Source organism: Mesoplodon densirostris, chromosome 1, assembly GCF_025265405.1.
Source record: "Mesoplodon densirostris isolate mMesDen1 chromosome 1, mMesDen1 primary haplotype, whole genome shotgun sequence".
NCBI classification, from domain to species: Eukaryota; Metazoa; Chordata; class Mammalia; order Artiodactyla; family Ziphiidae; genus Mesoplodon; species Mesoplodon densirostris.
In genome coordinates, this window is record NC_082661.1 from 185738716 (window position 1) to 185754884 (window position 16169).

Here is a 16169-nt window from a genome sequence, read left to right on the forward strand (position 1 = left end):
GGGTATACCACACTTTGCTTATCCAGGAACTAGTGGATGAACACTTAGGTTGCTTTCATATTTTAGCTACTGTGATTATTACTGCTCTAAACACTGGAGTACAAATATTTCTTTAGGACCCTGATTTCAATTCCCTTGGGTATACCTCATAGTAAAATTCCTGGATCATGTAGTAATTTTATTTTTCAATATCTGAAAAATTGCCATACTCTTTTGCAAGGCAGCTGTATCATTCTACGTTCCCACTGACATAGCACAATGCTTCCAACTCCCTCACATCCTCACCAATACTTGTTTTCTGCTTGTGTATGTGTGTGTGTGTGCTTGTGTGTGTATGCATACACACAAATATATAAACATGCATTTAGTGATATAGAGCATCTATTCAAGTGCTTAGTCATTTGTACATCTTTTTGAAGGACCACCTATTCAAGTCTTTGATCCATTTTTGAATCAGGGTGTTTGCTTTTTGTTGAGTTGTAGGAGTTCTCTGTATATTCTGAATAGAAATCTCTTGTCAGATAGATGGCTTTCAAATATTTTCTCCCATCTTGTGCGTTGCCATTTTATTCTGTTTACATTTCTTTGATACACATTTTTTAAATTATGTACTGAAAATTGTTTATTTTTTTGTTAGCTGTACCTTTGTTGTTCCTTCATTTCATATTGAGGAAAACATTGCCAAATCCAATGTCATGAAGCTCTTGTCCTGTGTCTTCTTCTAAGACTTTTTATTTTATTAGGTCTTATATTTAGTTTCTTGATACATTTTCATTAATTTTTGCATATGATGTTAGGCAAGGGTCCATCTTCTTTCTTTTGCATGTTGACAACAAGACTTCTCAGCACCATTTGCTGAAAATACTATCCTTTCTACTTTGAAAAGTCTTTGCAACTTGTCAAAAATCATTTGGCCATATATCAGGGTTTATTTCTGGGTGTTCTATTCTATTCTATTGGTCTTGAATAAGGGAGAAAATAGTATAACCTATCCAGGTTGATGAAGAACATAAAGAAAGACCAGGACTGAGAATTAGGATGGAAATAATAAACAGCAGGGAGTAAAGGACAGTGTGAGAGAAAACCTTGTATTTGCGAGTTCATGGAAATATGATCATGCTAAAACCACTAAACACCTGATTTTGAACAATACGGGAAATGTGCTAGCAAGAAACATAACACTTACCCATCTCTGGGAAATATAGTATGGGCATAAAGATAAACTACACACAAATATATTAGAAAGGGAAGGGTTTTCACAGTGTGAGAATACTGTGGGATTTGAAATACAATTTACTTCTGTTCTACCATTGTCTCAAAAATTTATCAAAGTGTATATAGAAGCAATTCCAACTCTGGTAATGTGCTTGACAGGTTTATATATGAACTTCAGCAGACCAGTAAATGTACATTCATAGTAGGACTGTTCCCTAAACCAAAAAACAAAACACAAAAACTGGAAAGACTAGAGTTCACTTTGTCAACACACATACAGATGCAGTGATGGTTAACGGTCCTAAAACAGAAGGTGAGCATGGGTGCAAGAGGTTAATCCCCAGGCTGGGGTGGGGTGCAGAGTTTGAGGGTAACACAGGTAGAAAAGGCTTTTTGTCCTATCCTTGATTTTTGAGGTATGGAAATTCACAGGTCACTATCTTCATTTCAAAATGAATGAATGCACTATTCAATTTTTTTAAAGCAGGCAAAGTAAACATGAGTGATAATAAATTTCAAATTGTCGCTAATCAAATAAGGTACTAAGAAAAATTAAATAATATGATTTAAGAATGAAGTGGAGAGATTTTCCAAGATGGTAGCATTCAAAGACCCAGAGCTTGATGCCTCTCATGGGCACACCAAAGTCACAACTGTTTACAGAAAAGCAGTTGATGAAAAAGGCCGGGACCTACCGTAGAAGATGTTTTACAGCTAAAGATATAAGGAAGGCACCTCGGCAAGACAGGAAGGAAGGGCAAAATCTCAATAGAGTCAAGACCTATACCACCAGGTGGGTGGCCCACAAATGGGAGAATAATTACAATTTCTGAGATGCTCCCAGGTAACAAGGGGTATGAACCCAACATCAGGCTCCCAAGCCCAGGGACCCTGTGCTGGAAAGAAGAGTTCCTAGAAAGTTGGGCTTTGAAGACCAGTGGTGCTTATTTTTCAGAGAGCCAGAGGGTTGTGGTAAATACAGATTCCACTCTTAAAAGATGCTCACAAAATCCCACATGATCCGAGAATCAGAACAGAAGCAGTCATTTGAAAGGATCCTGGGTCACACCTACCTCCTGATCTTGGAGAGTCTCCCAGAGATGCAGAGGCAACTACAGCACAGCCTCAGGGACATAGACACTGGAAGCAGCCATTTGGGGGAGCTCCTTCTACCTCATGGCCACGGGTACCAGCAAGCATAATTTCAGAATCCTCCCTCTATCTTTTTAGCCTCAGGACCTAGCCCTACTCATTTCCACCAGACTATAGACACAAGTACTAGGATGCTGCAGGCCAAGCAACTAACTGAGCAGGGGCATAGCCCCATCCACCAGCAGACAGGCTGCTTTCAGACTCTGCCTCACATCTGTGATGTGAGAACTATCTTTAATATTATGTTTGGATTTCTTGTTTGGCAGAGTCTGGCAAACAAGCACTCTGGGGGCAGCCAAACCTACCAGAGCACCCACAGTAGTCAGCCCACCACAACAGAAGAGCCCAAGCAGCCCACATAGGGGGTACACCTAAGACATATAGTTCTATGACCAGGGGACAGTGGGCTGCTGGGACACATAGGACCTCCCCTATAAAAGGCCACTTCTCCAAGGTCAGGAAATGTAATGAACCTACTACATACATAGCAATAAAAACAGCAAGTTACGAAAAATGACGTGCCACAGAAACACGATCCAAATGAAGGAACAAGATAAGAACTCAGAAGAAGATCTAAGTGAAGTGGAGATAGCCAATCTCCTCAACAAAGAGTTCAAGGTAATGACTGTAAAGATGATCAAAGAACTCAGGAGAAGAATGGACAACCAGGGCAAGAAGTTAGAATTTTTTTAACAAGAGTTAGACCATTAAAGAACAACAAAACAGAGATGAGGAATACAATAACTGAAATGAAAAATACACTAAAAGGAAACTACTGTACACTAAATGATACAGAGGAATGAATCAGAAAACTGAAGGACAGAGTACTGGCAATCATTGAAGATGAACGGTAAAACAATAGATTAAAATGAAATGAGGAAAGTTGAACAGACTTGTGAAACAACATCAAGTGTACTAATATTTGCATTATACTGGTCCCAGAAGCAAAAAGGAAAGAGAAAGCAGTGTAGAACATACCTGAAGACATAAGAGCTGAATACTTCCATAACCTGGGAAAGAAAACAGACATCCAAGTCCAGTAAACACAGTAAGGCCAAAACAGGATCAACCCAAAGAGGACCATACCAAGACTCATTGAAATTAAAACGGCAAAAAAATAAAGATAAAAAGACACTATTAAAAGGAGCAAAGGAAAAGCAACAAGTTACAAACATGGGAACTTGCATAAAGTTATCAGCTGACTTTTCAGGATAACTTCTGCATGCCAGAAGGGAGTGGCATGGTATATTTAAAGTCATGAAAGGGAAAAGCCTATAACCAAAAATACTCTAGCCAGCAAGGCTCTCCTTCAGATTTGATGGTGAGATCTAAAGTTTTACAGAGAAGCAAAACTAAAAGAGCTCAGCATCGCCAAACCAGCTTTATGAGAAATCTTAAAGGGGCTTTTCTAAGTGAAAAAGAAAAGGCCACGACTGAAACATAAAAATTAGGAAAGGAAACTTACTAAAGGAAAAATCTCATTGGATAAGGCAAATATTCAACAAAGGTAGTAAATCAACCATGTACACAGCTAATAGGGAAGATGAAAGAAAACTAATAAAATCATCTATATTCACAATAGGAAGTTAAGGGACACAAAAAACAAGTAGATGTAAAATATAAGGTCAAATTCAGTAACTGTGGGGGGGGCGGAGTAACAATGCAGGGTTGTTAGTGTCCATGTGAAATTAAGAGCTCAGCAACTTAAATAATCACACACACACACAAAAACACTGAAAGAAATCCAAACATAATATTATAGATAGTCCTCACGTCACAGATGACGGGAATAAAAGGGGAAGAAAGGAACACTGAAGAAATTTAAGAGGGATTCTAAAAATACCCAAGACAAATGAAAATGAACACACAATGATTGAAAATCTATGGGACACAGCCAACACAGTTCACAGGGGGATGTTATAGTGATACAAGCTTATTCTTAAGAAACAAGAAAAATATCAAATAAACAACCTAACATTACACCTGCAGGAATTAGAAAAAGAAGAAAAAACAAAACTTAAAGCTGTCAGAAAGAAAAAAAATAAGAAAACAATACCATATGCAATCACACCAAAAAGATTAAGATACCTAGGAAAAAACACACCTTAAGCAGGTAAAAGACATGTACTCAGAAATCTATCAGCCATTGGTGAAAGAAGTTGAAGGCAACAGAAAAAGATGGAAAATATAGCAGGTGCATGGACTGGAAGAATTAATACTGTTAAAATAACCATACAGGCCTCCCTGGTGGCGCAGTGGTTAAGAGTCCGCCTGCCGATGCAGGGGATACGGGTCCGTGCCCCGGTCTGGGAGGATCCCATATGCCGCGGAGCGGCTGGGCCCGTGAGCCATGGCCGCTGGGCCTGCGCATCCGGAGCCTGTGCTCCGCAACGGGAGAGGCCACAACAGTGAGAGGCCCACATAACGCAAAAAGAAAAAAAAAAAAAAACCATACTACCAAAGACAATCTACAGATTTAATGCAATCCCTATCAGAATACCAAAGCATTTTCACAGAATTTGAAAAAGTAATTTTAAAATTTGTAGAGAAACACAAAGACCCCAAATAGCCAAACAATCTTGAGAAAGAACAGAGCTGGAGGCATCACGCATCTTGACTTCAAATTATACTGCAAAGCGACAGTAATCAAAGAGAATCGTACTGGAGCAAAAACAGACACAAAGATCACTGGAATAGAACGGAGATCCCAGAAATAAGCCCACACATTTATATTTAATTGATTTATGACAAAGAAGGCAATATGTAGAAAAAACTGTCTCTTCAATAAGTGGTACTGGGAAAACTGGTCAGCTACATGGAAAAGAATAAAACTAGAGTATTCTAGCACACCATATATAAAATAAATGCAAAACTGAATAAAGACCTAAATATAGGACCATAAAATCCCTAGAGGAAAATACAGAACATTCTTCAACATAAATGATAGCAACAATTTTAGGTTCAGTCTACTAAGGCAAATGAAACAAAAGCAAAAATAAACAAATGGGACTTCACTAAACTTAAAAGATTTTGCACAGCAAAGGAAACCAAGGACAAAATGAAAAGACAACCTGCTGAAGGAGAGACAATATTTGCACATAAGAGGTTAACACCAAAAAGATGACCAAACAAGGCCTCATATCTCAACCACAGAAACAGCACATACAACTCAATATCAGAACAACACCCAAAATCTTTTTTTAAAAAATGAGAAAACCTAAATAGACATTTTTCCAAGGAAAAAATACAGATAGACAGCCAGAACTCACAAAGATGCTAAACATAGCGAATTGGCAGTAAAATGCAAATTAAAACTATGAAATATATCACCTCAGTCTTGTCAGAATGGCTGTCATCAGAAAGATCACAAATAACAAAGGTTAGTGAGGATGTGGAGAAAGGGAAACTCTTGTACACTCTTGATGTGAATGTGAAGTAGTGCAGCTACTGTGGAAAGCAGAATGGAGGTTCCACCAAAAAACTAAAAATAGAACTACCATAATATCCAGCAATTTCACTCTTGGGTATATCAGAAGAAAACAAAAACACTATTTCAAAAAAATAACTGCACACCAATGTTCATAACAGTGTTAATTGCCATAGCCAAGACATAGAGTCAAACTAAGTGTTCACCAATAGGTTAGTGGATAAAAAAGATTTTTTATGATGACTTCAGCAAAAAATGAAATTTTGCCATTTGCAAGAACATGGATGGACTTGGACATTATGATGCTTATTAAAATAAGCTGCAGAGAAAACAAGCATGGTAGGTTATCACTTACACGTAGCATCTAAAAAATTGAATACAACAACAACCAAAAAAAAAACAGACTCACAGATTAAAGAACAGACTAGTGGTTACCAGCAGTGAGAGACAGGGTGGAGGAGCAAAATAGTGGTAGGAGATTCTGAGGAATAATCCACTATGTATAAAATCAATAATCTACAGTGATGTACTGTATAGCATGGGGAATAGAGCCACTCTTTTATAATAAGTATAAATGGAGAAGAACCTAAACATTTATGAATCACTATGTTGTACCTCTGAAACTAATATAATAATGTAAATTAACTATAGATCAATAAAATATAAAGTAAGAAACAATAAAGGGGAGACACAGATTATTAGATAGAAATCAATTAAATAAACACAAGTTTTGTAAATCAAGGAATTAAAAAACAACATGTAAGACACAACATTGGCATTTAAAGTGTACAATCTATTCATTTAAAAGAAATCATTTAAGTGGTGAAAAATGGTACCCATTCTCACAATTTTGTATATCTAGGATAAATTATTATCTACAAAAATACGTTACAAATATTCACTCAAAAAGAAAAAGAAAATTTGGATTAACCCATTTTAGTATACAAATTTAATATCAAAGTCTCTATGTAACATTGATTTGAATAAGTTCTGTTAGCCACTTCTAGTCTCTTTGTGATGTAAAATCTTTTAAAGCATAAAAATCAGCCTTTCTACATTATTCCATTAGACATACATAGAAGTTAAAAGAAATGAGAAGACAGAACAATCAACCAAGAAGGTGAATTTACTGAGAAACAGTCATTCATTCTCCCTCCTCCTTTTCTTTTCCTCTTTTCCAGGTCTCTTTCGGTTCCAATCAAGAGAAGTCTTGAGAGTTCTGAGAATATTTCTTTGAGGGCTTCAAATCACCATACCTACATCCTCTGCCACATCTACACACACGGAAACAAAAATAAACTTCTGCTATCTACTCATGTAGGAGGGATTCATGCAAAATAAACTGCTAGATGGAGACCAACAGGTGAGTTTTCTACCTGTTCTATATAATGTCCTTCCATTATAGCAAATCCCACACATTATGAGGCAGAAGTGGTTATGTGAGCTTTTCCTTGAAGTCAAAAAACTTGCAGTCATTTCAAGTACCTGGTGACCATAGGGTACAGCCAGGGAAGGTGCCATCCCCTTTGGGGGGGGGGCGGTGAATGGACTCCCGCAACCATGCACCTCCTGATGTACAGACTCTGGAGAAACAAAGGGCAGTCACACCGCAGTCAGCCTGTCAGGCTGTCAGGCCACTGGGCAACCCCACCAGCCTGGAAGTGCCCCATCAGTTGCTGAAAGCAAAACTCTGTCCCCCCTGTGAAGCCAGGCAATTTGGGCCAGAGAGTCAGAGGAGACCGGTAATCAACTCCTCCTCTCTGCTCACCTCCTTGGGGTTACAGCAACCCCATCTCCAAACCCAAATCTGACCCTACAGTGCCAAACTGGGAGTGGCAGGTGGGCTCTGCTGGTGCTTCAGCGCCCTCTGGAGGTTGTTTGCTCTAATGGCAACTCTCAGCCCTTCCTCCTCCTCCTTCCCTAGTCCTGGGGGCTGCCTTGCCTCCTGCAGCTGCTGGCCTGATTTCATTCTTCCTTTTTCTCCAATTACAATGAAGTGTCTTACAGAGGTTTGGAATCTCTTGAAGAAGGAAGATCTTTTAGTCAATACACCTTAACCGTGAGAAGTTGGTTTCAAGAATGAACCTGAAATACTGTATTTTTCTCCTGATGATTCCAAGGAGACACAGCTCAAGTTTTCTAAATCATAAGAAAAACCAAGGTAAATATGATATTCTAAGCCAGAGATGAAAAAGCAGTTTTTAGCACCCTCTCCTCATGTCATATGATCAGGATTTAAATCGATCAACTGCCACTGGTTTTTAAATCACATGACCCAACTTTAAATCACATGACCCAACTTTAAATCTATCAGCTGCTTACCTGTAACTCACATGACTTGGCTTTGGATAGTAAGAAATGCAGAGGTATAAAAATGATGTTCTGAACAATAAATGGAAAAACAACATTTTAGAAAGTTTTTTTCTTTTCGAATGGACCATTCATTGCATACAGAATAAAGGATTCTCTTGTGGATTTCTTGAACTGTAAACACATATAATGTCTCCATTGGCTTGATTGACTTAGTTTTTTGGGGTTTTTTTCATTGTTGTTAACATCTTTATTGTAGTATAGTTGCTTTACCATGTTGTGTTAGCTTCTGCTGTATAACAAAGTGAATCAGCTATTCGTATATGTATATCCCCATATCCCCTCCTTTTTACGTCTCCCTCCCACCCTCCCTATCCCACCCCTCTAGGTGGTCACAAAGCACTGAGCTGATCTCCCTATGCTATATGCAGCTGCTTCCCACTAGCTACCTATTTCACCTTTGGTAGTGTATATATGTCCATGCCATTCTCTCACTTCAACCCAGCTTACCCTTCCCCCTCTCTGTGTCCTCAAACCCATTCTCTACATCTGCATCTTTATTCCTCTGCAGGGACTCCTGCTAGGGATGGACACTTCCTTTTATGCTCAGGGAAATCCCCTAGTTTGAATATGATTTGAGTTTGATCCTGTGAAACCATCAGAACTTCCCACCAGAGATAAATGAGGAGATTCTGGCCTTTATTAGTACGCACAGTGAACACGGTTGTCCTGGCTGTACTTTCCAACCCTCCTGTTTTACACACCTACTTTGATCCACCTTCCTCCCTGTGAGTACCTTTGACCAACCCTGAGCTCAGACTCCTGACCTACTACAGAGACTTTGTCAGTCTTTCTTTAAAAATGCACAGGTAATAAAATGAATTTAACCTAGAAGCAGCAGCTCGGTAAGGGAAATAAAATCATCAGAAGTTATCTAATCACAGCCACAGCCATCCAGGACTCTGTCTTATCTGCTGGGTCATAAGAATGGGACCTTCCTAAACTTGAAGGGCATCCAATCCAATAAGTGAAGGTGTTGCTCACCTCTGGCTCTTGGAGGGATTGCTAGGCAGTCTACCCAGTGTATACCAACTGCAAAACACGGTCATGGTTTTGAAACACCTATGTTCCATGAAAGCTTTTTGGGGTGCATGGGGAAGGTTTCTTTTTGACATCAAGCAAAAACTAAATCACCAAGCTCTTTGAGCACAGGGCTTCTTAAGAGGGCAGTAGAAGGAAGGAATGGGCAGAAAAGACGATCTCCTCTGAAGTGAAGGTCATTTTTCCAAGAGAGTAGGATTTAGTCTCAGTTTAAGGAAAACACTTTTAAATAGCTGGGACAGCTCAAAACTGCAGTTTAGGGAATGAGTGCTTCAAAAGAACAGTGCTTTAAAAGTCCTGGCAAGGCAGCAAGAGGATGAAGAGTTGGTTTTGCATAGTTTTGAACACAGGAGTAAAGAAGCAGAGGCATCTCTGACTAAACGGCCCTGAGATCCTATGGCATCAATGGGTCAGTTGCAGGGGGCAGGGGGTGTGGGGGGCGATATTTCTCTCTCAACATCGCCCAGGGCAGCCACCCCTCCCTACCCCACCCCCTACTCCCTTCACCCTTCCTCCCTCCACGGTTGGCTCCCCAGGGACAGCACTTCTTAAGCTGGAGCGCTCAGGCACCATCTCTGCAGTCTGGATCCTTCCTGGAGCCTGGCAAGTTCTGGGACAGGAAGACAGGTCTGCAAGGCCACTGGGGTGCAGTCGGACCTGGAGGCCTGGAGGGGAACTGGAGCCCTGAAGCCTACCCACGTCCTTGAAGCCCAGGGAGGAACACATCCTCCTAACAGTACTTCTCAGGGCTCAGTGTGCTCCCCACCCGACGGTGATCCATACTCACTTGAGGCAGCAAGGACTGCCTCTAACTGGCCCCCTCGATTCCGCCTTAAGGGTCCTCGCACACATGTGAGAGCGCAGGCCCCGGATCTCTTTAGTCAGCTGAGGCCAGTGCTGCCGGGGTCCCTCCAGTCCCATCCCCCAGCCCCTCCCTCTGGGACTGTATCTAATAGAAGAAAGAGCACAGAGGAATTGGCTGAATCAAGGGACCTGGGAGCCTGGGTATGAGTTTGAAGACTGAGGACCTAAGGCGTAATTACATATTATTGGAAACTATTGTGGGGTGTGTGGGGGGAGGTTAGGAGGCTGAGACGTTGAGTCGACCTGGTGAGTCCAGCCCCAGGACACCACACAGCCCCGCCCCACTTCCCTGCCATCAGACAAGGGGTGCCTCAACTCCAGCCGGGTCTCTGCAATTCCCCCCTCCCTGATTCTCCTCCAGAAGAGCAGGTGGCCCCCCACTGAGGGCAGCAGCAGGACAACGGACCAAGTCTCCCTGCACTAAGGCGCTACTGGAAGCTCTTCCTGAACAGCAGTGCTGGCTTGGAGCGAACCCGTGCACCGCCAAAGTTGGTCTCATCCTGCAGCTGAGGGACTCAGGCTTTAAGTCAGCTGCCCTGGCTTTAAATCAATCAGCCCCCCCTTTAAGTCAGGTGACCCAACTTTAAATCACTGTGTGCCCCTCTAGCCTGCAACTTCAAAAGTTGGGAACTTCACTTTGATCCCAGCACCTCACATAGCTGAATGTACACTGTATTCACCCCCAAGCCTGGCTTAGAGGCAGGATATAAGGTAAGGGGATGGACGTGCACTCATGGTGATGAGAGTGTACTTCATGTACCAGAAGGATCTAGGCACTCTGGGGTACAGCAAGCAGTGCACGATACAGCAGTTCCCTGGCAAAGCTGGTGAGGCACAGGGAGAGTAGGCATACGCAGGCATGCAGAGGTTCCAGGATGGGAGCTGGGGCACAGCCAGCTGGGAGGGTGCAAAAGTGGAGGATCTGAGCCTCCTTGAGAAAGGCAGACACAGAGGTTGGATGAGAAACAAAGACCAGATTAAATATGGCTTTGAAAAACACACACTGCTCTTGAAATTGGCGTGGGGGGCACCCCAGATTTGAGTCTTCTTACTCCCCAGTACCTAGTGCTTTGGCATTTGCCCAATTACTTATAAAATGTGACTGATAATATCTAACCCATAGAATACTGCATTTGTGGTGGGTTTGTGTGTTTATGTTTCTATAGTGGAATAAACTTTTCTACAAGAAAAATGTACACTATCTGAAATAAATTAAAACCCCTCTTTAAAAAGTACTATATCGGACTTCCCTGGTGGCGCAGTGGTTAAGAATCTGCCTGCCAAGGCAGGGGACATGGGCTCGAGCCCTGGTCAGGGAATATCCCACATGCAGCGGAGCAGCTAAGTCCATGCGCCACAACTACTGAGCCTGCAGGCCACAACTACTGAAGCCCGCGCGCCTAGAGCTGGTGCTCCACAACAGGCGCAGCAAGAGAAGCCACCGCAATGAGAAGCTTGCACACGGCAACAAAGAGTAGCCCCCGCTCGCCGCAACTAGAGAAAGCCCGCGCATAGCAACGAAGACCCAACACAGCCAAAAATTAATTAATTAATTAATTTTAAAAAGTACTATATCCTTCTGTACAAGTTCTCTGGGAAGAACAGAGAGATGGTGTGGGAGAGTGAGAAAGACCAATATTTAGTGCACATCTCTCATGCAGGTGCTCTGCTGGCTCAGATACATTTATCCCCACTTTACAAAGGAGGAAATAATCCCAGAGAGGTTTAGTAATGTTCCCAAAGCCAAACAGCTATTGAGTGGCAGAACCAAGATCTGAACCAAGTCTGTTACCTTCAAAGCCTAAGTCCTCATCACAACAAAACTCAATTAATATTTACATTTATCGAATTACATTGCAACCTGGGGAGTTCTTGGCACAATCCTGAATAAGAGTGAGAAAGAAAGAAATAGCATTGTTCCTATAGTCAACCCAAATTTTTGGAGTAGCTGCTAGATACCTGGCCCTTTTTGGGGTTCAGCAGTGATCAACACAGGAAGAGTCCTGCTTTCATGAACCATGTAGTGGGGAGGAGAGACGGATGCAACTTGGGTGAGGGATTTCATCTTTCTGGGCCTCTGTTTTCTCATCTGGAAAATGGGATGGGTGTTCCTCATTTTCTGGGCTTGTCCAGCCCTCACGTTCTCTGATTCCATAAGAAGCATTTGTTTTCCTGTTTCTTTAAAATTCATTCAGGCCATGAGCTGTAATGAATGTTGTTAGCTGCTCCCCAAATCACTCTATTCTCACCCTTTCCCTGTGATCAGGTCTTCCCCGAAACATGACTCACAATCAATCAAGTCACAGAACCTAAGGGGCACCCAGCAGAAAAATTCCAGCCCTTGCTTCCCAGGAGCTCTGCGGTCTACCTGGCCAGATAAACTTAACTCACCTGGGACAAGGTGGCCATCCCTGGTTTCACATCAACATGATCTCAGGCACAAACCTCCTTGTTTTTCCATTTTGTCTTTAAGTTACTTGTTGAAACAACTGCACAAATATGACAAAGATATAAAATCAAGCATCTTCTGCCCCCAGTGCCTACTAATAAATGATTTTCTGCCACTTTAATGATAAAGATAGAACATTTCAACATTCTGCTGCCCTTATTATTTGTCATTTTTGTTGATATTTCTATTGAATACATCTTTCAATATTTTAACAATGGAACATTTATTTAGGTTGTTCCAGACCCAGCCTTTGGTGGTAAAGGTTTTTTTGTTATATTTCTATTATGTTTCCTTTAAAAATCATTATCCTATTTAAATGGATTAAGTCAATTCTACAGGCATTTATCTTGTGATATTGATGAAATTAATACATAGAGTGCAGTAGTACAAGTTGATTGGACTTGAGAACCTCTACTAGCAGAGTTAAGTATAAATATTATCTATATGTAAACCAAAGTACATGCTGAGTGAGATTCTCCGACTCTTTTTCACTGTCTGCCCCTCAAGCCTGTGAGAAATGGAATATTTCTTGCCATTTCAGTAAACAAAGGATGTCACAGTCATCAGCCCTTGCAGCCCTCCAGTGTGAGGCGCGGGCCCTGAGGAACACAGGATATGCAAATACAGAATCTGCAGGCCCCAGGGCGCTGAGGTGCATAACAAAAGAAGGAATTCAGTGAGCCCAGACTCTGGCATCTTCCCATAGAAAGAATAGCGCTACATTCCTCACATTGGGAGAGCTGGTTTTCCTTAGTTAACAATCAGCTGTTGATGGTCCCCATTACCTGCGCCAGCCCCCTGCCCTGTCCCCTCTCCCCAGTACTTTAGCTCAGGGAGGAAGAAGCACAGAGGGACTCGGCTGAATAAGGGGACTGCGAGCCTCGGGAGGAGTTTTCGGCCGCTTGCCCCGCAGTCGGCAGGAGGGGCGCTGATGCTGCAGCAGGACCCTGCGCCTCCCTTGCCCCGTTTCCCCTCACGACGCTCAGGCCGACCCCCTCCCCACACCCTCCAGGCCCCGCGAGCCAGGGCGAGGGCAGGAGCGAGAGGAGGGACCGAAGTTCCCCGGGACCAGAAGCTGAGGACCGCTCTTTCTACACAGCAGTGGCGGGTGGCAGCGAACCCCTGCCCCTCAGAAGCTGGTCTTGGGCTGCCGCCCGGGCACCGGACCAGGCGGAGGGTCGGCGCCCACTTACCCAGCCCGCGGACCCCAGGACTGTCGCAGCTTCGGCCGCCGGAGCCCCTCCAGAGCCGGCAGCCTCAGTGAGGCCGCCCTCCCCTCGGGCTCCGGGGCAGTTCAGTGACGGCGGAGTGAAGAGACCCCGAGCTGGGAGTTCCAGCGCTGCAGAAACGCGGGCTCCGTTCTTGGCGCAGTGGGTGGGACCGCTCTGCCCCGAGGCCTTCCGGGAGGGAGGGGGCGCCAGGGGAGGGAGCCGCCAGGAGCGCAGGGCCCCAGCGGGTGTCCTGGAGGGACGGCCCGGGCTGGGGGCCCCGCCCACTGTGACTGCAGCCCAGGCCTTTTTCCTGGAATCCTACACAAAAATGTTAGAAAGATACACGGTCTACAGTAAATCTTCAAAATGATTGTTGCTGCTGTGCAGCAGCACAGCACAGCACAGTGTATCCTATTAAAGGTGTAAAATCCATAAAACACATTAAGTTCAAAATTAAATATGAATTTTTACCTTTCTGATTATGTCTCTGCTATTCACAGTTGTGGTTAATGAATCAGAGACTGTGGCATCACTAGTTAAAAATGAGCTTGTTAAAAAAATAGAACTCAGGGCCACCGGACCTACTGAATCACAATCTTCACTTTTACAATCTCCCCAGTGTACTCGTGTAGCCATGAATAGTTGAAAGGTACATTTCTACCTCGACATGTCTTATCTCTCTGAGAAATACACACATTTTATCCAATTTGATATAAATAAAACACTCAAAAATGCATATGACTGTGTTGAAACCATCATTTTATCATTTCTTTTCCAGATAAGTATAGTCTCTATACTGGTTTTGTGGATCACATGTCATGCCATACTCTTTTCTTGTAGTTAGAAATAAGGTAGAGAAAGTTACTTTGTAAAAAATATATATATAATATATATATATATATATATTATATATATATTACTGGATAATTGAAGACACTCTTCTAAATTAAAACCAGTTCTCTTAACTTGCTGTTTTCTTCTTGGGTCATATTATGAACTCTTCCCGTGGCCACACGGCATGTGTACTTTTAATTTCAGGGACTGCTGACATTCCAGGATGTGGCCATAGATTTCTCTCAAGAGTGAGAATGCCTGGACCAATATCAGTGGGAATTGTACAGGGATGTGATATTAGAGAAGTATAGGAACCTGCTCTCCTTGGGTGAGGATACCTTCCTTCCAGAAGTCCTTATCCAACCACAGGGTTTAGAGTCCTTCATTTGTACAATGTCTCCTGGAATCTTCTGCTTCCTACAATAGGGTTTCAGATTGCCATGTTTCAGGAAAGATTGGGAGTTTGTGGGTATAATTTATCTTATTCTTTTAAAATTGCAGCCTCCCTCTTAATATACTTTGTAACTGCTTGGGATGTGTCTATATGAACTGTGTACTATATGCTTCTGTTATAGTCCTTACAATATTTTATTGTCTTATTTTCTGTAACAATTTTCCATGGATTCTTTGGGCTTAAGGTATACTAAAAGGGAGACTGTGATTCTGGGACTTCCCCGGTGATGCAGTGGTTAAGAATTTGCCTGCCAGTGCAGGGGACATGGGTTCGATCCCCGGTCCGGGAAGATCCCACCTGCCACGGAGCAACTAAGCCAGTCGGCTACAACTACTGAGCCTGTGTGCCACAACTACTGAAGTCGGTGTGCCTTGAGCCCGTGCGCCATTTATTTTTTGGAGAATCAAACCACCTCTGAGTGAATAAAATTTAGATCAACTAGTCAAAATGCTTTATCACCTGTTCTTCTAAAACACTGATCAATGGAACACATTTTACTAGGGATAACAGTGTAAATGTATTCTGGAGTTCATATCGGCAATATGGTTTATGACCTTGATGCTAGATCATGACATTTCAATGGTATAACTGCTATTAATTGTCTGTTTGTTCAACGATTAAAGTCTCACATGATCTGAGTTCAGACTGGAGTCATCCTGCTTGGTTTCTGTCTATTGCAGCTTGCTTCCAGTATGAAAGGACAAGAGCAATACGGCTTACTTTACAAAATGTCTTCAAACTAAATGATGATATAATCTACATTCAATAAATTTATACATACCCTACTGTAGAGCAGGGTTTGTTACGGTGGCAGGGCCCAGTATTTATGTAAAACTGAAACCTTTATCTGCACTGGTTCAAGTCCTCTTCCTAAGAATATGTTTATAATCAACATTCTTTCTCAAATTACCCAATTTAATTCACCACAGCATTCCTCATATTAACCAAATGGAAAATCCTAGGCTATATACAAATCCAGAAAGGGCCAACAATCATCAGCCCCCATGGATGATTACAACCCATTGCTGAGGCATTCAAATTACTTATTAAAGAACCACTATGTCCATCAACGTCATCAACTTATATATTATTGCCCCAATGCTAGCCTTCTTAACCCTGGCTCTCACAACATGAATTCCTCTTCCCATATCT